The sequence below is a fragment of the Pan paniscus genome, chromosome 11 (genome assembly GCF_029289425.2).
Source record: "Pan paniscus chromosome 11, NHGRI_mPanPan1-v2.0_pri, whole genome shotgun sequence".
NCBI lineage: Eukaryota > Metazoa > Chordata > Mammalia > Primates > Hominidae > Pan > Pan paniscus.
The window spans coordinates 19,373,740-19,397,641 of NC_073260.2; the positions used below are offsets into that span (position 1 = coordinate 19,373,740).

The 23,902-nt window shown below is 43.5% G+C and overlaps 1 long non-coding RNA gene across 1 annotated transcript in view; it reads left to right on the forward strand.

The window, feature by feature from the left end:
• The first annotated feature begins 746 nt into the window (after nt 1-746).
• The window catches only part of LOC134728522 (uncharacterized), a 203,669-nt gene continuing 180,513 nt past the window's right edge, over nt 747-23,902 (forward strand). Inside the window, exon 1 of the long non-coding RNA XR_010109008.1 lies at nt 747-1,065. This is a non-coding gene — a long non-coding RNA (uncharacterized LOC134728522). The remainder of the gene's footprint in view (nt 1,066-23,902) is intronic.

A 23,902-nucleotide genomic window follows, 5' to 3' on the forward strand; every position in this document is an offset into this window, starting at 1 on the left:
AGGTTCCAGTGAGCCGAGATCGTGCCACTGCACTCCAGCCTGGCAACAGAGTGAGACTCCATCTAAAAAAAAAAAAAAAAAAACCATTAACATTTATCAAGCATTTATCACGAGCATTTATCACGTATCAGAAATCCTTCTCAGTACTTTCTATAGATTATGTTAATTTAGCCTCCTAATATCCTCATGAGGTGGACACTATGATATTTCCCATTTTACAGATAAATAACAAAGGGCCCAGAGAAGTTAAGTTATGCTCCAGCTAGCCAGTGGTGGAGCTGAGATCTGAACCTATAGGCTTCTGCTGTTGAGGACAGTGGGATCATGCTGCCTTCCTGCACCACTGTGAGCCTGGCCCTGTGCCGGTGATAGGAGGTGAAGGGCATAGTCCTTGACATCAAGGGGCTTTTGTTCTGGCAGTAGAGGCTGGTGGTGAGCCATCCTTGGAAGGTTTCTGGGGGTGACTGGTCAGAAGAGGAGGAGCTGCGGTCAAGCAGGTGAGGTGTTGGAGGCTGAGATCCGGGTGTCAATGTTCAAAGTTTGAATTTGTACTCTATTGAGGCAAGGGGTAACCCAGGGGTATAAGAACTGAAGACACTAGAAATACTGCATTCTCTATTTCTAAAAGTCAAAGACTGTGTGCTTCTAAGACTCCACCCCCCATAGCTTAGAGAGTTAATTTTTCTATAATTTCATAATTCCTACATGCTAGAATTAAAAGATTCTATGATCTCACATTTCATTTTATTATAGAATCCACCCACAGAGCCAGAAGCAGGCTTCCCCGCATCCCCTTTGGTTATGTTTGGGAATCACTGCGGCTTTCCTTGCCTTCTGGCTGTTGCTGCTGTTGCCCTCTAGATGGCGCCCAGCCCTCTGAGCAATAGTGCAGGACACCGGCCCGGAGACTGCACAGCTCCAGAGAGCTTCGAGGGCCAAGTCTGCAGTTTGGTTGCTTCCTCCTGAAATCAACGTGGGAGTCTTAAAAGCACGAGGAGAATAGTCTACTCAGCAGGGAGCATTTCGGGATGATGCAGCCATTCATAGGAAGCATGGAGAGGCTTGGTAAGTGTCATGCCAAACAAGCACCCTGAAAGAGGACTGTCATCACTGCTTTGCAAATGAGGAAACTGAGGCGCGGAGCGGTGAGGTAACTTGGTTCAGGCCCCAGAGTTAGTAAATGGTAGAGCAGGTCTCAAGCCCACCTCTCTCCTAGTCCGGCTTTTCACTGCAGAGGCTGCCTCCAGAAGGACACTAGGAAAGGAGTGGGGAACATAACATGGCCCCTGGCAGCCAGTGCTGTGGTGCGGAGGTCCCATGGGTCCTAAGGGCTCAGAGGAGGCAGCCCCCCTGTGGCCCCAGCTCACCAGGGGGGCTCACTAGGACCACTGCAACTTCTTCTCCAGGAGTCTTCCTGCCTTCTGGCAGTTCCTCCTCTGCACCAGTTGGCGACCTCTTTGTGATGCAATCTGACCACTTCACTCGTTCCTTAGAATCCTTCAACAGCTTCCCGTTGCCTATGCATTTCAAAATGTCTGCCTTGAAATTTAAGCCTCTATGGTCATGGACCCCCCCATATCTGCAACCTCTTTTCATACACTTTATCTACTCTTCAACCATGATCAGCTTTTGGCTTTGTATTAGTTTCTTATTGTCACTAACAAATTGCTGCAAACTCAGTGGCTTAAAACACAAATTTATTTCTTATAACACAAATTATTACCTTACAGTTTTGAAGGTCAGAATTCTGAAATGGGTTTCACTGGACTGAAGTCGCGGTGTCAGCAGGGCTGCATTCCTTTCTGGAGGCTATGGGGAAAACCTGCTTTCTCACCTTATTTAAAGCTTTTCGAGGCCACCCACATTCCTCTGCTCATGGCCTTGTTCTTCCATCTTCAAAACCAGCAATGGCCGTCGGAGTTTCTTAAATTGCATCACTCTGCCTCTCCTGCCTTCCTCCTTTGCTTTAAGGACCCTTGTGATTATATATTAGACCCACCTGAATAATTGAGGCTAATCGGCCCATTTCAGGGCCAGCTGACTGGCAACTCTGATTCCATCTGCAACCTTAATCCCCACTTCCTGTGGAAGGCAATGTATTCACAGCTTCTGGTGATTAAGACTTGGACATCTCTAGGAGGACATTATTATGCCTAGCACCTGTTCCATGTTCTCTTTGGCCTGCATACTTTTGCCTAAAATGCCATTTCCCCCTTCCACAACTGGAAAACTCCTATTCTTTCTTAAGGATTTAGCTCCAGTGTTGCCTCCCTTGTGAATTCTCTCCTGAGAGCAGTTAGATGCTCCTCCCTCTTTTGGGTTCCTGCATTACCTTGTGTGTGCATGTGCATGTGTGTGTGCATGTGTATAACACTTCTCAGACTGTAATTTTACTATTTGTTCTCTTGATCGTGAGCTCCTGACAAGAGTAACCTGATTTACTCAGCTCTGTTTACTCAGTACCTGTTTACTGCCTGATACAGTGTTTGTGTTCAAGAAAAGTTTATTGAGTAGGAGAATGAATATAGTGAAAGCTGGAAGTTGGGAAGCCTGCTATATTTTAATTTAATTTTTCAATTTTAATTACGAATTTTGGACATCCCCTTTCTGGGACTCAGTTCTCCCACCCTGTGGAATTCATGTCAGGAATTAGAGGAACTTGGTCTCAGTTATGATTAGGCACAGCTGAGAGTGCTTACAGAGTAGCTTAAATGGGGTGAAAGCTTATTTCTTGTTCACTTGAAAGTCCAGGGCTGCTAGTGGCTGGACTTGTTGCCCATGAAAGAAACCAGGAAGAGCAATTCTAAAGAGATGTCCAATAACAAAGTATCATTCTTCTAGCATTGAAGTCATCAGCCTGGTGGCTGAGATCTTTCCAAGTTTCCAGATCTTTTACCTGAGGTGGTGTGGAGGCAAGGGATGATTAGATTGACAACTAATCACAACCCTTACCTGCCACTTACCTCCCAATCAAGTGGTGTTCATACCATTGGTCATGTGATAGCACCCAGCCCTTTCCAATTCATCCCTCCACCATCTCTATGATGTGCCCTTTGACTTCAAGGTCCAAGGAGAAACTCTAGCCATCATATCCATGTTTGTCACAGAATGATGGAGGAAGGCAGGGAGGAAAGGGCAGAGGATACCCAACTAACAACTGTATCTTCAGAGAGGTTTGTGAAAGTTTCCACTCAACACCTGTGTTTGCATCCATTCACTAGAATTAAGTCACATGGCCACACCTAGCTGCAAGGGAAGCTGGAGAATGTACCCTCTATTCTGGGCAGCTAGATTCTATTGTTATGAAACAAGGGGAGCATGGATATTAGGGGGCCCTCTAGCAGCCTCTGCCGTAAGCTGTAATTTTCCAAGGATTAAGAAGGTGAAGAGGGGCATGCTGGCATCCTTGATGTATCATGACTCATCCTAAAGAAGTTTAGTAGTAACAGGAATGCAGTGAATCTGGAGGAAGGCAAAGGCCTTTACCTTAAGGCTGGGTGACTTTGATTGGACAGCTATTTGCATATCTACCTTTCTTCCATCCTCTCCATCTTAGCTAATTGATCTGGGATACAGCACTTGCATTAAATAACTGAGTTTACAGATCTCGGAGCTAGTTACAGCCTGTAAATTGGGTCACTTTACACTCTGGCTTGTCTGGGACCATCCTAGTTTATGCCAGTTGTCCTGTGTAATGATCCAGAATGCCCCTCCTGTTCTCAGAAGTGTCCCAGTTTGAATGAAAAATTATATAGTCACTTGTCTATAAACAGTGTAGCATACTGGAAGAGAAGGGAAATAGTGATTTATATTTGACTCCCAGGAATATGAAATCTAGAATTCAGGCTTTTTTTAAGGTTTGGGCCAGTGGAAAGGTAGAGGACATGGAATCAAGATATAAGATACTGGGAATATCAGTCCTCACAGGATGAAGAGCCTCATGAGTAATAGCATCCACTGACTTTCAGAAATATATATAAGGTTCTATCCACCTGTCTCAAAAACTCTTCTTCAGCATAGCTTTTTATGACCATCCAACTGAAAGTGGCCTCCCCCACTTCCATTCCTTCTTGTCCTCTTACCTGGTTTTGCTTAATATGTAGCACTTTTCAATATTTGAACTTGTTTCTTCATCAAATTACATGTTTATTTTATGTTTCTTCCCATAGCTTCTGCCACTAAGAATCTAAACTTCCTATGATCACAGGACTTGTTATCACCTTCACTTTTGTGTCCTACTGTGTAGGACATATTATATTAATATATGATTAACCTATGGGTGGATGATTGGATGAATGTGGGTGGTTAAGATAGTTTTTTGGGAGGTGGAAAGGTGAAAAAATCAGGAAGAGATTGGAAAGGTGGAAGGTGGCAGGTGGAAAAATCGGGAAGAGATTTAGAAGTCACTCAAAATTGGGAAGAGATTTAGAATTCGCTAAAATTAATACTTATACAATGTTTACATAAACTTTTTCTGCATTGGACTGGGATGAGCCTTGGTGTGATCTCTAAGACATGGGATAGACCACATTGGCAACAAAATGCACAAAGTCTTTGCCAGTCAGAAGGGCCAGAGCATCATGGGGAGGTGGATTCTGGTGGCTGTAACACATGCCACTCATTTTCTGTTCTGCCAATGCTATTGCATTAGTTTCCTGGGGCTGCTATAATAAAGTACAAACTGGGTGGCTCAAAACAACAGAAATTAATTCTTATAGTTCTGAAGGTTAGAAGTCCAAAATCAAGGTGCCTGTGGGGCCATTCTCCTCCTGAGGGCTCTAGGGGACAATCTTTCCTTGCCTCTTTCTAGCTTTGGTGGTTGCTGGCAATACTTGCTCTTCCTTGGTTTAAAACACATCACTGTAATCTCTGCCTCCATCATCATATGGCATTCTTTCTGCACATATCTCTGTGACCAAATTTTCCTCTTTTTATAAGGACACCAGTCACTGGAGTAGGGTCCACCCTACTGCAGTATAACCTCATCTTATATTGATTGCATTTGCAAAAATCCTATTTCCAAATAAGATCACATTCACAAATATCAGAGGTTAGGACTTCAACATATCTTTTTTGGGAATGCAATTCAAGCCACAACAGCTATGGCACTGATGGGATTAAAGAGGTGTGAATCTTCCTTCTTTTTCTTGCTCATCCGCCATCCTAGTAAAGGGATCCTAAGCATTTTCAAAATCAGGCTCAATCCATTTGGCCCTGAGCAAGTGCACAGACTTTTCATTTTCTCACAGGCCCCCTCTCTGGGCTATCAATAAAAAGTAATCCTATGCTGCAAACTCTTTGCCCATAAGAGAAACCAGGAAAAGCAATTCCAAAGAGATGTCCAATAACAAAGTATCCTCATAGCATTAAAGTCATCAGTCTGGTAGCTGAGATCTCTCTAAGTTTCCAGGTCTCTTACCTGAGGTCGTGTGGAGACAGGGGGAGATTGACCTCTAAGAATCTCAGCCTTGCCTGGCGCAGTGGCTCATGCCTGTAATCCCAGCACTTTGGGAGGCTGAGGCGGGCAGATCATGAGGTCAGGAGTTCAAGACCAGCCTGGCCAACATGGTGAAACCCTGTCTCTACTAAAAATTAAAAAAAAATTTGCTGGATATGGTGGCGCATGCCTGTAATCCCAGCAACTTGGGAGGCAGAGGCAGGAGAATTGCTTGAACCGGGGCGGTGGAGGTTGCAGTGAGCTGAGATTGTACTACTGCACTCTAGCCTGGGCGACAGAGTGAGACTTTGTCTTGGGAAAAAAAAAAAAAGAAAAGAAAAAAGAATCTCAGCCTTTGCGCTGCAAATTAAGTGTTGTTCATACCATTATGCATGTTATGGTCCAGAAAGGGTCTTCTTTCAGGGGAGAGAGGCAAAGATGTTGAAGAATATGGTGAGATGTCAGGTGACCCAGTTCTTCTACTGACAGAGGGGGACTGTCTCTCTGAGCCTGGATTTTCTAATCTCTAAAGTGTGCAAATGAACTTCTGTTATTTTACTCCCAAGTTTGCTCTGAAGATTGATTATGAGAATAGATATAGATAAGCTTTAATAACTTCAAAATTCTTCTCTGTATGTCAGTTGTAAATGTTAAGACAGCAGGAAAATGGCCAATGGCTTTTAAATTCTTTTTGAAGTATATTCTTGCACAATTTGTTTTTTTAGGATCTGAGGCTCAGAGAGGTTAAGTCATTATACAGAGGTAGCACAGCACTTAGCTGGCACAGGAGAATCACGCTGCCTCCTGTTTCTTCTTGGATTTTTGGTCTTGGCTGTTTGTCCCCTCCAAGTATGACAATTGAGCTGGCATTGTGCTCTCCCCTTTAGCCCTTGTCTCCCCCACCTGCCTTCTCCCATACTCCCCTGGGAAAGTGCTGAGGACTAGCAGGAGGCTTTGCTTTCCAGGCAGCAAGGCTTTCATGAGTTAATGGGAAATCTGTTTGTGGTTTTCTTCGTCACAGCATGAGGGAGGAAGTGGCACGTCTGGAATGTGAAGCAGCCTGAGGCTGTGAGCAGGGATCCGAATGCTGCCCAGCCCGAGGGGAGGCAGCCAGGGTCTGAAGCTGCAGCCAGCAGCCCGGACCAAGGTGAATGTTCTTGGGGTCACACACCCAAGGCAGAAGATCTCAAGTCACTGACTGTGTGTGTGTTCACTGCCTTGTCTGGTTTCATCCTGACTCCAGTGATGCTTGTCTGCTTCTCCATGTGCCCACAGGTTTTAGAGTTTTCAAAACATTTTCACACTCTGTATTTCATGTAATCTTCACAATAAGCCCACAAAGAAGTTGGATTAATTCTCCCCATTTTGTAGATGGAGAAACTGAGACCCCACATGAAAAGGGACTTGCTTAGGTCACATAGGAGAGCTGGGAGCATCCAGAGATTTCTTTGCCACACCACACCACAGATTATGCTACAGCTCCCATGGCTTTTCCGTGGGTGTCCTGCAAGCCAATCAAGAACAGGCTTCCTTGTCCTCTCACATCACCCAGCCTCGTGGCCCAGGAGCCCTGCTCTCTGGTTGGTCGCTTCACCTCTCTATCAAGATCAGTGTCCTGAGTTTCCCAGTCTGCGTTAGCCACCTCTCCCCTTCTCTCAACCAGGCACAAACAATCTTAATTAGTTACAGATACAGAATTCTTCTCAACTTGTGTTATTCCTGCTTTTGAAACTAGAGATTGAATTGCTTGAGAACAAATTCTTATCTAATCATGTGAGGAGGCATTTTCCCAATGCACCTAGTTTAGGTCTGAGAACACGGTAGATGATGAGTAAAGATCTGGAGATGGGCAATAATAGTAATGGCTTTTTATTAAATACTTATAACAGCATGGGAGGGAGATGCTAAGATGCAAGAAAGAGTCCAGAGGAGGGTGCAATGGTTGAAGGAAAGCAAAGAACTGCCTTCATGTTGTGAATAACCTCCCAAAGGTCTAAGAAAGAGCATTCAGGGAAAGCCAGGTGCCTCACTTAGGCTGTCATATCTAATCCTTAGAATCATGTAATGAAAATGCTATTGTTCCCATTTCAGAGGGGGAAAAACTGAGTTTCAGAGAGGCTAAGCAACTTGCCCAAGGCCTTATGGGTTGAGCAGGCAGAATCAGAAGTTAAACTCAGTTCTTTTGGATTTCAAAGTATTTCCCAGAAAAATTTCCTAGGTATCAGTTTAGGAACAATGCCTTGCACATAGTAGGTGCTTAATCAATGCCTATTAACCAATGTTGACCTTTATAGTCATTCTTAGAGAGACTTGACAGCTGGTGGAACCAGGTTTATTCGTGTTTATACTCCCAGCTCCTGACACATACTGAGCCCTCCATAAACTCAAGCTGTAGCTGAGGAAGCCTAGACTCCAGGAAAAAGCTACAGATGGTGTGGCCCAGGCTTGGACCCAATGCCCACCCTTTTTGTCCTGCAGGGTGCTGCCACAGATTTATAGAAAGAGATGGAGCTGAGAAGATGGTACCTGTGGACACAGGGTGTTGGGAGGCAGGATTGTATTTCATCTCAGCATTTATATTTCCCCAGAGTGGATCCCACTGCATTTCAAGACCAGTGCAAAGTACTTAATTGAAATCCGTAATTCCAGCCCTCATTAATAACCAATCTCGGCAAGCAGAGAGCTCCACGACCATTAATGATGAGCGCGATGCAGACGCAGGTCTTTAGAGGGGAACAGCAAGTCCCCAGTTCATTTTACAGTTGATTAGAGTGAGTTAAACTTTGCCCTGCTTGTAAGTTGTATATTAAAATTAAGAAGTTGGCAATATGTGAAGTTATCAAAATACCACAGGTGCATTGGCGGGCCTCCAGCCGGCATCGCTCATCCTAAACAGCGTGGTGACCCCTCAGAAATGGGTCTGGGACGCCATGGCACAAGATGGATAATTCGATTGAACCTAATCAGTCCCAGGGAAACCAGAGACCTTCATCAACTGTCTGCAGATGCACAAGGATCCTAGTCCGCAGGCGCGCTGGCCACAGCGGCCCCTGCTGGCAGAATCCTCCCCTTTTGTGGGTGTGATGGGAAGGATCTCTGGACTCAAATCTTGGGATCCTGGATTCTCTATTACCGACGTGCAGTGTGGCCTGGGGCAAGGTTCCCTCTTTCTCCGGTCCTCTGTTTTTCCATCTGTGCAATGAGATAACTAGGCTCCATGATGTCAGACTGTCTGTAATCGGGCATATTGCTCCCCAATCCATTTTTGTGGGAGTGCTGTTCCTGAGACCTTGCGGGAGATCATTGACAGCAAGTGGACAGTTCTTTGCTTTCCCTCAATCATCGCCCACCCTGTGGACTCTTTTCTTCTTTCCCATCCCCCTTCCCAGCTGTCATATTCTAGAATCTCTTCACACCCGACGATTTGCATTTCAAAAATATGTTCACGTCTTGGACACTTTGTTCTTGCTCATTTAACCATCTTTGGATACCTCTTTCATTCTTTAGACATCATCTCTACCTGGGAGGCTTCTATTCACCCTTCAATACCCTTCATAAATATGCTGTCTGGTTACTTTAATGCTCCTGGGACAGTGAAAAGAGTGTGCAGTGTGGAGTCCAGGTTTGAGTTCTGCTCCTAACACTTATCTGTGACTTTGAGCCAGTCATCAAGCCTTATAGAACCTCAAATTCATTAATACGTGTTCACTGATTTAATTAATTTTAAATCGGCACATAAAAATTGTATGTGTTTATCACATACATGTATCATGTACATGATGTTTTAAAATATGTATACATTGTGGAATAGTTAAATTGAACTAATTATCACATACATTACCTCACATACTTAACATTCTTTGTGATGAGACCACTTAAAATCTATTCTGAGTGATTTTCAAGACTACAATATATTGTTATTAACAATAGTTGCTATGGTATACAATAGATCTCAAACATATTTCTCTTGTCTAACTGAAATTTTGTATCATTTGACCAACATCTTCCCAATCAATCCCCTTACCCTCCAGCCATTTTCACCTATTAGAGAACTCGATACACATTAGAAGATCAAAAATTATCTCCTTTCTTGGCATCTAAGACAGAGTTAACTTCTTCTTCTACACCTAGGGTTGGCAAAACTTTCCTATAAGGAGCCAGGTGATAAACACTTAGGCATCGTGGGCTATAAGGTCTTGTTACAACAACACAAGTCTACATTTGTGGTGTGAAAGCTGCCATAGACAATATATAAATGAATGGGTGTGGCTGTGTTCCAGTAAAACTTTATTTATAAAAAGAGATAGTGGGCTGTATTTGGCCAGTGGGCTGTAATTTGCCAGCCTCTGCTCTATGACATCTTGGGCAAAGACTCAGCACACTGAATAGCACCTGACAGCTTATGTGTCAGTCTCTCCTGCTAGACTGTGCCTTCCTTAATGAGGGATTGCTTTATTGTTCTTTGCATCTCTCGGACCAGACCCATGCATTATACCATTTAATTCTCTCAGCAATACTGTAAGTTAGAAACAAGTATATCCCTACTTTCTAGTTGAGAATACAGAGGCAGAGAGAGTTAAATAATTTCGTCGGTAAATGGTGAAAGCATGCTAGCCCCACAGTTCAAATCTCAACCATGACTCCACAGTAACTGGGACATGAAGATCTGACTGTCATTGGCTAACTAAGCATTGACGCCAGTAATGGCATAATTCTCCTGCCCTGCGTTTATGGGCCTGGTTTTCAGGACCTAGAAACAGGATTTACCATTGTCCCAAAGCAGCATTTATTGTGCATCTGTCCCTGTTAAATTCCACCCTGTTAGATTTGGCTTGTCTCTCAGACCTGCTCCGATCTTTTTGGATCTTGATACTTTTGTGTAATGTGCTCGTTCCCTCTATCTTTTGCTTTGGAACTGACCACCCTTTTTTTCTGGAGCTGCCCCAGCCAGAGATGACTGTTAAATTAATTTTACATCAGTGAATAAAGGCCTGGACAGAAATTGGGTTAGAAGTTGTGTTGGTTCTTATGGTGCCTTGCCAAACCCATTTCCTGTGGATTAAGTCCTAAATCCCTATAGTTTAAAAACAAAAATCTGTTAACTTGGCACCTGGAAGACTGCAAGTCCTTGAAATTCTGGTCTAGTCTCTAAACACTCGTGGTCCGAGTCAATGGAAGTGCTTGGTTTGATTTTACTGAATTATAAAATGCAGGCAACAGAAACGGATGTGAATGCTGTTTGTTTTAGTTTTCATGTACCTAGCACTTCTTATGCACGAGGTTCTGTGCTAAATGCATTATACACTCAGTCTCTTTTAATGTGTACTGGGACCCTCTGGGGTATGTGACATCAGTCTCATTTCACAGATAAGGAAACTGAGGCTCAGCAACTTATCCAAGGTCACAAAGGCATTAAGAAGGGAAGCCGGACTTGTACCTAAAGCTCTCACTTCAACATCAGTCTGCTAGTACTTGACCTGTTTAGCTTGACTTATAGGAGTAAAAGACCAAGTAGCCTGTACTAATACAATTACTGTAAGAGTGGAAGGGGGCTTGGTTTACTGAATGTCTATTACATGTCCTGTGCTCTGCCAGCCTAAGGAAGTTAGGTTTTCTAACGTCTCTACAACCCAATAATTTTTTTTTTTTTTTTTTTTTTTGAGTTGAAGTCTTGCTCTGTTGCCTAGGCTGGAGTTCAGTGGCACAGTCTCAGCTCACTGCAAGCTCCGCCTCCTGGGTTCCCGCCATTCTCCTGCCTAAGCCTCCCCAGTAGCTGGGACTACAGGCACCTGCCACCACGCCTAGCTAATTTTTTTTGCATTTTTAGTAGAGACGGGGTCTCACCATGTTAGCCAGGATGGTCTCAAACTCCTGACTTCGTGATCTGCCCACCTCAGCCTCCCAAAGTGCTGGGATTACAGGCGTGAGCCACTGCACTCGTAAAGAATTTTTTTCTTCTCATTTTATAGATTGGGAAATGGCTACTCAGAGAGGTCACACATTTCCCTCAAGGTCACAGGACTGATAAACAGTGGGGGTAACAATGAGTCCAAGGATAACTGACTTGGAAGGTTGACTCTCATCCTTGGAGTAGAGAACTCTTGCCCTTTGAAGGCACAGGGGGCTCTTTAAAATAGAGATACCTGACCCTGACCCCAGCAAATTTCTGATTTAGTTGGGGGAGGGGATCAGGGATGGAGCCCACACATCTGTATTTTTAAAAACACCCAGCAGATCTTGATATATAACCAGGGTAGGAGCCGTGCTTGTTGAGTAAGGATGGAGTTGACTAGGGTAACTGCCAAGTCCTTTTCCACTTCCCAGGAGTCTGTTATTACAGGGAATTAGAGCAATAATTATTATGTTTAGGGTCAAGAATAAGGATGAAAAAATATTAATGCTTACATCAGAGATTCAGATCACAAAGTTATAATGAGACACAAAGTCTGAAACCAAGGAGGCATGGGGGCCTGGGATTCCTAAAGTCCTGGAGGGGAGGGGAATGAGGGGGCAACCCTGCAAGGGGCAGCTGAGCATGGTACTATGAGCTTTGACCTAGACCCACCCATGCGGGTTCAAACCCTCACAAGCCATGCAGCTGCAATCAAAGCCTGCAACCACTCAGCTTTCAGTTCCCACATCTGCAGAGTGAGGATGGAGATGGTGTTAGGGAGATGGAGGGGGTGCGGCGCACACAGAGAATGCTGTATGTAGCAGGCTTGCAGTCCACATTAGCAGTTGTTGTATGTGATTGCAGGCCTAAGTTTTCTCTGATAAGACGATATCCAAAGGCAAGGCTTTTCCACTCTCTGGCCAAAAGAAATCCAATGCACTTACTTATCCAAGGCAAGGTTGAGCACAAGCTAAGCCCCCAAATGTGACTGTGTTCCTACTACGTGTCTCACCTGGATCTGTTCCCACATTCCTACAAGGGTCAAAGAGAGAGGGATGGAAAGGGCTGTGGGTTTCAAGGACAAGGTACCCAACACTTCCTGGGGCCACCTAGCAGAGGGGACGAGAGAGTGGGGATGCTGCAAGGAGGGTAATAGCCAGCAAGTGTCCAGTCTCACTGCAGGAGCAACAAGCATCGTGCTAACAGCTTCCTTGCATTATTTCATTTAACTCTTTCCCCATACCCTGACCATCTGTGTTTGAGGAAGTCGCCTCCCTTCTCTGGGCTTTGGTGTTTCTCCCTGTACAACAACATTTTAAGACTGGGTGATTCCATTTAAGGCAAGCACGGGTACAAGCCTCTTTCATTTTTATGACCCTATGTACCTTCCTGAATTAAAAAAATAAATAAATAAATAAATGCAAAAGGAAACATATATCAACTGATTTCTGAGGCCCCATCTGGTCTAAGATGGACAGCGACTACTGTAAAGAAGAGCATTCATGAATTATTCCCTGAAAATATTTATTGAGTGAGAATTCTGTAACAAGCACTGTGATGAGCATTGGCTAAACAATGGTAAGTAACGACAGGAGCTGGCATTTATTGTCTACTTGCTGTGTGCCAGGCTCAGTCATGAGCTTTTTGCATGTATGTATTAATATTTAATTCATTCTAAATTCCTATGTTATTATCCCAAGTTTCCAGATAAGGAAACAGATGCGGAGAGGTTAAATGACTTTCTTGAGGTCACATAGTTGTAAGTGGCAGAGTGTGGGTGAATGAGGCAGCAGTCATCCCTGCCCTCAAGGGACTTAAAGTCTATCAATGGAGACAGAGGAACAGATGGTTAGGACAGCAGGTTGATAGGCCTATATAGATGTGTTGATGGGCCCAGAGGAGGTGCCTCACCCAGACTTAGGGGCATCAGGGAAGACGTTCTAGAGAGAGTGACAGATCAGTAGAAAATAATTATGAATTATTAGTATAATTTTGAGGGCTGGGGGGGGTGGAGCAGGTGGATTGGATGTGTCTGCCAGTCAGAGGGCACAGGATATGAAGCCTTGGCGATGAGAAAATTCATGGACCGTTAAAAATAGAATGAAAGTTTTCAATGTGTCCTGAGATGTTGGGTCAGGGTTACAGATTACAGTGAGCACTTCATTACCTGGGGGCAGGGTCTTTCATCTCTGCCTGATCCCCCTGCTGGGGCAGGAGTAAAACCTTAAGGTCCCCTAATTCTCCAAGGGCTCTTGGGTTTTCATTTGGTTTCAGAAGCCCCTTCCAATTACATTAACTCACTTCGATATTGGTTCTGGGCCATTCATGAAACATCAGACCAAAAAAAAAAAAAAATGAAAGAAACCAATTCCAATAAAGAATCAAATTAGATGTGATTCAGAAGAGGGAATCAAAGACAACTGGATTTTATTTCACAAGGATAAAACAAATTGGCTTCTATAACAGAACAATCCAGAGCCATTACTGAGTACAAGCCCCTTTTGTAGGAACATTGAGCTATTGGGCTATAAACCTTGACTGCCTGGAAAAGGCCAGGAAGGAGACTTTCTGGATAGATGAATTGTCTATATGACTGAGGTATTAAGCACTTTGCACTTAACAAAATTGTTTATCCAATGGTCTAGTCTATCCTATACCATTAATCTGAGAGCAATGACTATCATTCAGCATTAAAAAAAAGGATACACACTGTTCTTGCAATAGAAACTGCACTATGATCTATTTTGGTTTGGAATGAATTCTTACGTTCTTGGCTCCCATGAAAAACATTCCACCTCTTCCTCTATAAAACACTACTTTTTGTCTGTCTTGTTTTATAGTTGTATACTTCATCTGTTTCCTTTAGGAGACTGTATGTTCCTCAAAAACAAGGATTGTGTCTTATTTTATTTTTCTTTATATCCTCTGAAGCCCAAAGCATCCTCAGAGACCACTTAGTCAAACTTTTCACTTCCCTGCTGAAAACCCAAGTGTTGTGAGTTAGTGGACTGGCCAGAAGGAAAACCCAGATCTCATCTCCAGTCCTGTGATTGCTCTTTCTGTTAAGTTCTCATCGTGCTTGTGTCTGCACCCTCCTGCAAGCCTTGTGCCTTCTAGAAGACAATGCAGGTTAGACTTCTGTGGTGAAGTCAGTGTAAAGAAACTCCAAGCAAGAGTAGGAGGTACTTGCCTTGACATTAGACACCTGGGCTGGTAATGATCTCTTTGGTTGTGCAGCTGTGGTTGTTTTCTTTGTTTTTCATCTAACATAGTGATTAAGATCATGGATCTGGGGTAGACGGATCAGCTCTGCCACTTACTAGCTGTGTCTCCTTAAGCAAGTTACTCAGGCTATGTGAGCTTCTGTTTCCTTCTTGGCAAAAAAGATTGGTTGTAAGGATTTAATGCGATGAAGCATTTAAGTGCTTGGGTGGGTCTCTCTCTTTGGAGGTAGCGTCACTGCACTATTCAGATCATGTTCTGAACAGGTGAGATTGTGAGATTACCTAATTCCCAAATAGGTGAGGAGTCACCTTATCAAAATATATGTTGGGAGTCTTGGGACATTATCTAATAATGACTATCCTCTTACACCAAGCTCTCTGCCCTGGCTTTTCCCCACAGGATGTTGGGCTGAGCTGCAGCAGTGATTTCACACAAACAGGACCCAGGATGACAACTTTTATTATCTAAACATATAACCGGAGGCTTTGGAATTGGGCCAGAGTCAGGGAATTTAAAAGTAAGAAAATATTTTTGAAAAAAAGAAGTGATTGTTGCTTACGGGTTTTTACACAGATTCCATGGCTTTAACCGTTCCAATTCACTCTGCAACCTGCAGTAAAGATGTCCCTATTGCTCAGATGTCCCCCTGGTAGTAAAGATGCCCCTATTGCTCAGATGTCCCCCAAATCACATTGCCCTGACCCCCCCTAGACCCATGACCCATCCATTTGGAGTCACTATTTCTTGCTGATTAAAAGCATAGAGTTGGGTCCCAACTCTGCTGCTTGCTTGCTGTATGATGTTGGAAGAGTTACTTAACATCTCTAAGACTCAGTTTCTTGATCTATAATGCAGGAGTGATAATGTATATGGCATACAGTATATGGAAGAATCAGGATAAACCTCCTTTTTTATTTCTGATAGAGGATAGTTCAGTTTATATTAGTTTACATTAGCTAAAAAAGAGATGAAAAGGTCCCTCAAAGAAAAACACAATTGCAAGTTTCCAAAAAATTATAGATCATTACATGTTTTGTGGACAGAATACATTTGCATTATCCAAGTGGCATTAGGGTAGCAAACTGATCTTTTGTAAAGAGAAAATTTGTACTTTTAGATCTAAAAATAAGAATGCAATGTGGCTAACATGTTTATTTATATGCATTGGCCCCCTCTTTAAGGAACTTAAAAAACACTATAGATACAATGAAATACTCTCTCATAACATGTAGGCAGGTCTGTGCATCACTATCATCATTTTATAGTCATTAAGGTCTAGAGACGTTAAATGACTTGCTCAAGGTCACACAGTAAGTTTAGCTTAAACCTCAGGCCCACTGACTTAGGGATGGCCCATTAAAACACTATACCCTGTCCACCAAATAAAGAACCCCAAGCAAAACACTGATTGTTGAAGAAGGAAAATAGCTATTGAGCTACGGAAGTTGACATTTAGCCAGCCAGAAATCATTAATGTGGCCAGGTTGAAGGAGAGCTCTATTAAACTGTCCATCAAACATTTTACTCTTAAATGGATTTATTGAGAAAGAGAAAAGACCATGGTAGAGAGAACGTATTAGAGGTGGCTTTTTCTTTGTCTGCTGGAAGTTCAGGGTGAGTGGCAGGGAAAGAGGCTGCCCCTGGAGGAGAAGATTTTTTTAGAGTAAAAGGAGAAATTTCTTAGGGCTTTGGAGCCAGGGAGAACCAGGTTGGAGTGTTGGTAATTAAAAGTATTAATGTGTCATCAGACACATTTCTTTTCTTCTCTGAGCATCAGAACAATGTTGCGAGGATCCACTGTCATGATGCAGGTAAAAGGTGGATCCTGGCTCACTGTCACTGTATTGTGTGTAGTTATTTGATATGATTGCTGTTATAGTTGGTGAAAAATAAAAGAAGAAAAGGAGTTGAGCTCCAGAAGCTAAACAGGGGAAGACCCAGAGTAACCAAGCAAGTCAAGCATGTTAACAGGAGAGGAAAGAGAAGGGTGAAAGAGCATAGGCCAGGTTCAGTGTCATCATCAGCGAGGTCCAGAAATAGAAAATGTGCGTCTCCTCAGGGAGGAGCAGCCCAGAGATTCAGGAGGGGTGGGAAGAAGTGGATAGCCATAGGTAGAGAGAGGCACGTAAAACTTTATTTTCAAATGGGGATACAAATTCTAGCCCCCTTCCTGCACAGAGTGGCTAGAGGATTAAGTTGGATCTCTCACCCTGCATGCTAGCCCCTGTGATATGTGCTGGCAACCCATAAAAACAAAGCTGCAGCCCAAATTGCCATCGTGGTTTTCGTTCCAAGCCACTAGCCATAACCCACTCCTTGATAGAGACATCTATTCTGAATCCAGCCCTCTTGGCTGTTACCCTTCATTTATTCATTCTTCAAACCTGCCTGAGCACTGACACTCACTACCCTTAAAGGTGCACAGGTAAGACAAATGGCTGAGGCAGGGACTGTGGGCACACAGGGGAATCCTTAACCTTGTTTGGTATCCAGAAGAAGGCGATGTCTGGGCTTGCTCACAGAGAATGAGTAGGGGCCAAGCAGGATAAAAGGAAGGAGGAGGTCATTCCAGGAAGAGGAAATAGTGAAGCAGGGCCCAGGGGAAATAAATCACTTGGCTACTGTAGAGATTCGAGCCATTTCAGGTGATTAAGATGTAAAGAATGGGTTGGAGACAGTCAAGAGAAGGCTTTGGAGAAGACATCTGGGCTCAGATTATGGGGGACCCTGGGTGCCATGTTCTAAAACTTGGGCTTTTTTCCTGGGGGCAGTGGGGAGCCCTGAAAGGGTTTGTTTTAGAGAGAGAGAAAGTGAGTGAGAGAGAGAGAGAGAGAGAGAGTGTGTGTGTGTGTGTGTGTGTTTGTGTGGTGTGACCAAATGTTTGGGAGAGAGCACCCTAGGGTCGTCTGTAGGAGAAGGGGAGGAATGGACATAGGGTAGAGACCAGTGAGAAGGCTGCCCCATCCATCCATTATTCTCTGGCCTGGCCCTTTGGATCTGACACTTGGCACCATGTTTCCTGGATGAGGACTTAACTCTGTTGGTCAAAAGTTCTGGGTCTCAACTCTGTGTGTTTCCTTGGGTGGCCACAGCTAATTATGTCATATTTGAATGGATTCCTGGATCTTCCTGTCTGGGAAAGGAGAGAAATGAGACAAAAATGTCTTATGCCCTGGAAAATCCTCTTGAGGATTGTGGAAACACCTGCAAGAGGCCAGTTGAGTTCCTGAGAGGACTAAAAAATCAACAACCTTTCCCTGAGGATCTCAGGTCCTGGGCTGGCTTGCCTGCCTGCCTGCCTGCCTGCCTGCCTTCCTTCCTTCCTTCCTTCCTTCCTTCCTTCCTTCCTTCCTTCCTTCCTTCCTCCCTCCCTCCCTCCCTCCCTCCCTCCCTCCCTCCCTCCCTCCCTCCCTTCCTTCCTTCCTTCCTTCCTTCCTTCCTTCCTTCCTTCCTTGTATAGAAGAATCAATAATGCTTAGTCTCTTACATCAAGAGGAGCTTTAAAGGTTAGAGTCCGGTAGCATGTTGTGACATTGGAGGAGGGGGGGTCACAAAAAAGGATGAGGCTAGTTGTATCACGATTTGAAAGGGTTTTCTAGCGGAAATGATACCTGTGTTTCTGATTCTCTGAAGATAAGCAGATACCCTCCAGTTGGAAAGGACAACAGGCATTCTGAGAAAAGGGGGTTGCGTAAGCAAAGCCTCAGAGGATGGAAAAGTATAATAAGGACAAAAGAGCTGTAGGACATGGTGGCTTGTTGGAGAAATTGAAACTCCAGGACCTTACCTTATGATATAACTGGACTTGCATTCCATTTCTACCATCCCAGCCATGTGAGCTTGTGCAAGTTACCCGATCTCTCTGAACCCTAGTTTTCTCATTCACGAAATGGGGGAAAATTATGTTTAATTTGTAATGTTATGAAAAGGAATAAATGAGATGGTAATTGAAAAGCATCTAGCACAGTGCTTGTTCAATAAACAATGGCTATTATTATACTTTTTAAAAAATTCTCTGTGCCTAAAGGTTGAAAACAGAACCTAAGTCAGGTATGCCAAAGCCGTTTCACCTTAAATGTCAATTCTCATTGATCAGTACTGGCTGCCTGGGGCAGAGAATTGTGCTGAGATGTCATGTGAGGTTGTGTATGAGATCAGCAGGAAGAAGTGCTGTGATCAATTTATAATGCCTGAACAGGGGAGGCAATGGGAGTGTCGGTATCAATGCCAAGTATTGTCAGTCCTAAAATAAATATTGTTTAAGAGCTATGAATTCTGAGTATAGATCGATGTGTTATGAGAGAATACATTGACAAGGTTTGAGACTTGAATTAGCCCTTAAGGATGGGACAGGGGACAGGTAGAGAGGAGGGAGAGATAATTTAACACACATGAATTTGAGTTTCATTTTGTTGGTAACATAATATTCTATTTTGGGGCCCCAGCATCACAAGCCAAAGTTTTAAAAACTCATGCCTTATTGACTGACTGCAAAACAAACATATGTCCTCTTCCTTGGCAATGGAGGGACTGCTTGAGCAAGATCTGAGCGAGGGGGCAAAAGGTATGTGCTTCATTTACCAAACCCCCAGGTCTCTGGTAACTTTCCGGAATGCTAAGCTGTTTATTTTGGGAGTCTTTAAGCTTAGTCAGTTGGTATTTAGAGACAGCTAGGAATTTTGGATTTCACTCTCATTCCAATAGAAAAAAGAAAAACTTAAATGCCTTCCAAATACTGGTAAGTCAAATGAGGACAGCCTGGCTCCAATCTGGTCTCCTCCCCCACTCCCTACCCCCTCTCATAAACTCAGAGAGAAACACAGAATGAAAAGAAAAAAAATGACATAATAAATGCACTAAGCCACAAGTTAAAACTTCCTCTGGAGAACGCTAGACAACGAGACTCCCTTCACATTAGCTGATGCAAAAAAGCATCCATCAGTATTTGTCAACGTCCAAGCAAGAGGAGGGGGCTGAGAGAGCCAGCAGGGTCAATGCCTAGCTGGAAATTCCATAAGGGTGTCTCCTCTGTCTTTCATGTGGGGCTCTGATACAAGCCTTTAAAAAGCTTCCATTAGCAATGTAATTGATCTTCTGATGCGAAGCAATAAGAAATCCAGCAAAATAAATATGTGATTACAATGTACAAAAGTAGACACATATTAAGTAGCAGGTTTAATGTTTACTGTCACAACCATCTATAAACCATGCTTAGATATAAGTTTCATTATTCCTTTGTACCTGTCCTTAGCTCATGAATCCCTATCTCTGCCAGGGGCAGGAAACTTAATCCTGTACATTCAAATAACTCAGCAACTTTCAGCTTTAAATGTGATTGATTTGGGATTTAAATGTAGGCAGGCCAAAATTCTATTTCCCTCCTTTTGCTCTTCTCCCCAAAATGGAAGGGGTGAACTAATTTCCAGCGGTCTTGGCTTTGTCAACCTGGTATTGGCAGAAGGGCATTTGGTGCTTGTGCAGCTCCATGAGGTTACCTGTCCTTTCACAGGTCATTGGCCTCTCTCCAGATGCATTGATTGCTGTTGGTGGCTTCTCCCTGGCTGATGGTTGTCAGATCCTCACACCTCCTTTCCTGCATCCTGACTTAAAATCTGTTCAGCTCTGTACATCTTCTGCTCTTCTACTCCACCAGCACATCTCAGCATCTCCTGGAGGTGTATGAGGTTTATGAGTCTGTCCTTGGCTCATCCATCTGGACATCTCCCTGAGCCATGGCTGCTGACTTGTGCAGGGACATCAGTTACCAGGCAACAGTCCCCCTCCTCTGTAATCTCTCAAGCTCACTTGGGTTCCAGCCATCCTACCCTGAGTAGATTGTGTGACTGGCCCCAAGGTTTTGACCCTCCTGATATACATGTAATTTGCATGAGACTTTGAGGTTCTTTCTATAAAGGCAGGACATATCCCCTCCTCACTGCTACCTACCCTCACCCTGCTTGACTTTGAGCACAGCCATGTGATTTGTTTTGGTCAACAGAGTGAGGCAAAAGTAATGGCAGGTCATTTTCAAGCTTAGGTCTTCATAGGCTTTCACCATTTTCTTTTGCTCTCTGTGTCTCTGCCATCACCAAGAAAACATTCCTTAGCTTGCCTTCTGGTCCAAGGAGGAAAAGAGATACACAGAGTAGAACCACCCCAGCCAAGTCCAGACTAAACAGATGGACTCCCAGCTGACTTGTAGATGGATGAGAATAAAAGCTTATCATAGTATATGTCATTAAGACTTTGAGTTTGTTATGCAGCATTTTTATGGCAAAAAGTAACTGATATACTCCCATACCCAGAACTTAGCTTCGGACACTGGAAACCTGGGGGCCCTAAGATCTAGTATTTCTTTTCTGGTGTTCCTTCTCTTATCTTATCAAACTTTGATCTCCTTTCTCAATGGAGGGAAAACTTCTCTTTAAGTGCCGTCTATTTTTCTTTCCTTGACTATGATTTATGCTTTCAATTTGATGTTCTGGGTCCTTCATATTTTAGGTTTTGAAGAGTAAAGTGATGTTTATGGAAGTCAAAAAGTCATTTTCCCTCTCTCAGAAAGCCTAGTTTTTGTGCACATTGGCTTTTGAATCTACAGTCTCAGTTTTGTGGTAAAAACAAATCCATTGAGAGAGGCAAATGACTCTGTATTCTTGGCTGTATCTGCTTTTCTTTGGAGGTCATTGTATCCAGAGAAGTACAGTACCTACTTTTCCAAATAGTCTAAACGATGGGAGAGGTAAGAGGCATGTGATGAGTATGAGAAAGTTGCAAGGAGAATTGGCCACTTGCTTTTTCAGATCAGTATCCTACCACGAATGTGAATGCGTGCAGAGCCAGCATTATCATCTCCACTGCTTCCATTCATTGAGCACTTACTGCATGAATATTATGTGGTAGACACTTGTTTTTGTTGCTGTAAAATACACACAACATAGAATTTGCCATTTCAACTATTTTTAACTGTATGTTCTGTGGCAATAAGTACATTCACTTGGGAATGTGAACCATGGGAAGCGTTTTTAGACATTTTTCCATTTACCACAGCGCCCCTACGTGGTATTATTATTCTTCCTAGGATACAGGTAAGATACAGGGGCTGAGAGAAGTTAAGTGATGTGCCAAGGTCACACAGCTATTGTCTGGCAAGTCAAAAACTCATATCTGCCTCATAGCATTTCTGGACTATGAAGGAATCTTAGGCAACATCTAGTTCAGTTGTTTTCAAACTTATTTTTGTGAACTGCTCAATTCTTTTCATAAATACAATTTCACATAGAAGCTTGTGGTCACAAGCATTCCTGGTCTCAGTCTTTACTCCTCTGCATACCTGGGCCCTTGGCTCATGCACCTGTGCGGTGCTCTTCCACTATGGGCAAATGGTTCCATCCCTTGACGCTGAGTTGGCCAGAGTCACACGATTTGCCAATAGGATGCTAGCAGAAGCGACACAAGCAGAGGCTTGAAAAAAGCGCTTGCACAATTGGGCTTGCACTTTTGTGCTTCTGTCATTGCCGTGGGAAGGATGGTGCCTGCACTTTTCCACTGGTTCCAGGAGGAGGATGGGAGACACATGAAGCAGGGCCAAACTGCTCCAGCAAAACCCAACTCAGGCCCGTCCTCTCCATCCTACCAGCCTTACCCCGTGATGCTGAGTGTACATGGCTAAGATATAAACTGCCCAGTCCAGGTCAGCTGACCATGCAGACATGAGAGACAAGTGTTCATTGTTGAAGTCACTGAGCTTGTGGGATTTTATAAAATAACAGCTTCATGGCAATAGTTAACTGATACAAACCTCTATCCCAAAAAAACAATGAAAATGGAGCTTTTCTTACGGAAGCAGTGGGAGGGAAGCCTGGAGTCTGAGCCATTTGTCCTCCCTCATCCTCTGTGGCTGGCTGTGAGGCCATATGTTAGCACCAGGTTCCACGGAACACACTTTGACAAACCATTGCTCAATTCCCCACCATCTGCCTGGGTCTCGTTTCATTCCCTTCTTCTTCTCCTGGATTAAATCTTTAAATTCTCTCTACAGCATCTCTGTCACGCTTTCTCAGCTTGAACACCTCCGTCACAGGGAGCTCCCTCTCTTCTAAGACAGTGAGTTCTACTTTGGAAAGCTCTGGTGATTGGACAGTGATACCTTATTTGCTGGGGAGCTCAGGGCTATAGCAGAAGAATGGGGTAGAATATGGTGGGAAAGAGACGGTTTCTGGTCAAGCTTCTACCAAAGAAATAGCCGACATCTTTGCCCTCAGATTCTTCTCTTCCAGGATAAGTGGGTGATGGCACACACACACACTTCATAAGCAGGCCCAACCACCCACTTTTTATAATAATTATATTGAGCACATACTAGGAGTCAGGCACAGTGCTAAGGATGTCAGATGGGTAATCTTTAATTCTTTGAGATAGGCATTATTATTAGTCTGATTTTGCTAATGGGAAAACTCAATCTGGAAGATGGTGAAAAACTTGGCCATGATCTTGCAGCTGGTCAGTGGTGTAGGTGGTCTTTGAACTCAGGTTTGTTTACTCTGAAACTGGTGTTCATAGGAACTGTGTATTAATAATAACAACAATAATAGAAGCAATAGCAACTATAATAACCATACCATGACTATTGATAACTAACTTTTATCAATTCCTTAAGGGTTAAGCCTTGTTCTAAGAGATTTGTGGACTAATTTATTTAATCCTCACAAAAAAACCTGGAAGGAAGGTAATTTCCCATTTTTAGAGATTAATAAACTGTAATCCCTCCCCAGCCTCAGCATTTTTATCACTTAGAGTGAATTTCTTCCTTATTTGAAATAGTGAGTTCTCTATCATAGAAGGCATTTGAATCAGGGCTGGAAGAATGCTTTTTAGGGGTGTACTAATGCTTTTTATGGGTATACTGGGTAGTGGAACCTACTAGTGACCAGTATGGTATCTTTTCCACCCTGACATCCCTCCCCACCCCCTCCCCACCCCTTCCTGATTCCTCCCCAACTCCACCCCTCATTTCTACCCCCATCACTTCCATGTTTGTGAGCAAGAAAGAAGGAATCCCTTTCACGTACTGGGTTTCTACTACAAGCCAGATCCTGAACTAGGTCTTGTGTATCATCACTTTATTTCAAGCTCACCCCAGCCTCCAGAGAATGCTGATATTGCTCTTATAGTGTTTGCTGCCATTTATTTGTTTGCTTGACAATTGTCTTGCCTCTAGACCACTATCTTGGGGATGGCAGGAACTATGCTTATTTTATTTCTCTCTAGGACTACTGCACTTAGTAATTCCTCACTAAAGCAATGAATAGAACCCCAGCTCACAGAGGCATGACCAACTTCAAAGGTAG